Consider the following 2,956-nt stretch of genomic DNA (forward strand, 5'->3'; position numbering starts at 1 on the left):
TGTAGAACCAAGCAATGTGAATTCTTTGACAAACTCAATCTTCTCTCCATTGATTGTGATGCTGCTCATTGGTCTAGTTGTGAGTATTTTTGTTTTCTTTATACTGAGATGTAATCCATACTGCAGACTGTATTATTCAACCATCATCAGTAAGTGCCTCAAATCATCCTCACTTTCAGCAAGCAAAGTTGTATTGTCTGCATATCTTAGGTTGTTAATGATTCTTCCTCCAATCCTGATGCCACGTTTTTCTTCATATAGTCCAGCTTCTCAGATTATTTACTCAGCATATAGATTGAATAACTGTAGGGAAAGGATACAACCAGATTATTAACCATTCTTCCTACAATCCTGATGCGGCATTCTTCTTCATTTAATCTATTTTCTAGAATTATTTGTTCAACATAAAGATTGAATGATTATGGTGAAAAGACACAATCTTGACACACAACTTTTTTTTATTTTAAACCACTCAGTATCCTCTTGTTCTGTTCAAATGACTGCCTCTTAGTTTATATACTACTTTGTCATGAGCATGATTAAGCCTCTGGGATTCTAATTCTTCTCAATATCATCCATAATTTGTTATGATCCACACAGTCAAATGGCTTTGCATATGTACTAGATAGTATAATTATTCCCATTTTACAAATATGGATATTGAGACCCAGAGAAATTTAGTAACTTGCCCAAGGCCACACAACTAAGAAGCTTTATAGATGGGATTTCAGGCAGATAATCTGGCTAGTGGAATCTGTGTACTTAACCACTGCACTAGAGAGAGAAACTTTGTTGAATGTTTACTCAATGTTAGCTATTGGTATTAAATTATTTTCTTAAATCTTGGTAAGAAAGGGATGGCATCTTACTCCTATTTTATAGTAGAAGAAACTATGACTCAGAGAATTAAGTATGGTACTGGAGTCATAGAAGAGAGTTGTCAATAGCAGAGCTGGCCTATGCTAGGTTTGTGCCATTCCAAAACTCATACACTACCCTACCCTACCACTGTGTATTAGTCCCATATATGTCACCGAGGAAGAGTAACTTCCTTCCAGCAGTCTTGGTTTAAGAAAACATACCTTTTCAGATTTTTCCAGCACTGACTCATGTTAGCCTAACTGACCCTCATAGATTCCTGCAGCAGAAAGGACAGGTGTCACCCTTTTTGCCTTATAGATGAGAAAACCCTTGAGTTAAATGGAGAAGTGACTTGTTCCTGGTCAAACAGGCTTGAGATGAAACCAAAACGTAATTCTCTGACTTCAAGACCAGTGAAACTTCCACTTTTTTGCAGCTCTTTCAGAGTTACTGAGTGACAGCTGTGTTGAATGATCTTGTAAAGCTGGTAGACTGTTCAAAAATTTGCTTTTGATAACATCTTGAGAGCTAAATATGAGAGGAAGGATCAGAAAAGTAACTTTGAGTTTCTTTGTTCAAAGGAAGAAACAGAGACACAAGTTTTAAAATTCTCAAGTGACTGACTTGAAAACAGTAGTTGATGTTGGTAAACTTTCCAAAGTTGTAATCCAGCCAAGTCATTCTGGGTAATACACTAACTTAAGAATCCTTTAACTCTGCTTCACACTGTGTGGGTAAATTAGGAAGAAGTATTGGAATTTTTATCTTCTGACTCTTCACTATCCCAAATACAATTTTGAAAGCTCTTATAGTTTTGAAAGCCAACATTCTCAAATGGCAATAAACAGCCTCATAGAAGACAAATCCAATTAAATTGGCTTGAGAGCCATAAATTATAAAGTGAGGGTAAAAGCAGATCTTAAATCCTTGGGCAAATCATCTTCACCGTAAATCAGGTTCTTGGCTTCATTTTGACATCCAAATCATCCACCTCAAATGTCAGCCTTGAGTCTACTCAGTCATGAAGCTCAAAATCAAATTAAAGCTTTGGTGCAGTTGCTCCATTGCATGAGCCTCCTTCAGTATTACCTCTTGCACATCCCTCTCCTCCTTAGCTTAGAAAACCCAAGCTTCACTTGCTAAGAGACTTTGGTTCAGTGATGGCAATAAAGGTTTAGCCTGGAGGAAAAATGCTCTATTCTATTACAATAGGATGAGTTTGTGTTCTGGACTCACAGGATTAGAAGAAAGCTGAATCTGGTTCATTTTATACGAGAAGTGTTTGAGGCTCAGAGCAGAAAAAGCAGCATGATAGAAGGATGAAAAAAACACAGAAGATGAATTTGAATTATAGCTCATTTGTACCCAGTTGAGTGGTTTTGAACAAATGATGCTTTTTACCTCACTTTTCACATCATCAGGATTAGTTGCTTTTAGTTGTTATTGAGTCATCTCCAACTCATGATGACTTTATGTACAACAGCAAAACATTGTCCATTCCTGCATCATCCTCACAATCACTGGCATGTTCAAGTCCATTGCTGCAATTATTGTGCCAATCTATCTTATCAAGGATCTCCCTTATCCTCATTGGCCCTCTACAACACCAAAAATGATGTCATTCTCTAGTGATCCCTTCCGATAAGGTGTCCAAAGCAAGCGAGTGAGACAATGTTCTGTGGTGTCCCATAGAGTTTTCATTGGCTGATTTTGGGAAGTTGACCACCAAGCATTTCTTCCTAGTCTATCTTTGTCTGGGAGCTTTGTTAGAACCTGCCCACCATAGGTGACTTTGCTGGTACTTGCAATACTGGTGGCATCTCTCCAGCATCATAGTATCATGCAAGCTACTACATACAGTGTGACAAACAGACAGGTTTGGAGGGTGGACACAAACATGCAGATCAAAAGGAGATCATGTAATATATACACTTTTGTTAACATACAAGGTGAGATTGAAAGAGTTCAGCAGCCTGGGAACCTGACTCCAAACCTGTTAGCATTACAGCCACCCTTTAAAGCAGTCATGTTCATCCTTTGCTTCTTCTTCTTCTTCTTTTTTTTTTTTTTTCCTCTGCAGAAATCTGCTTGATCA

Source organism: Orycteropus afer, unplaced genomic scaffold (assembly GCF_000298275.1).
Source record: "Orycteropus afer afer isolate SDZICR_OR568_19922 unplaced genomic scaffold, OryAfe1.0 scaffold00409, whole genome shotgun sequence".
Classification (NCBI taxonomy): Eukaryota; Metazoa; Chordata; class Mammalia; order Tubulidentata; family Orycteropodidae; genus Orycteropus; species Orycteropus afer.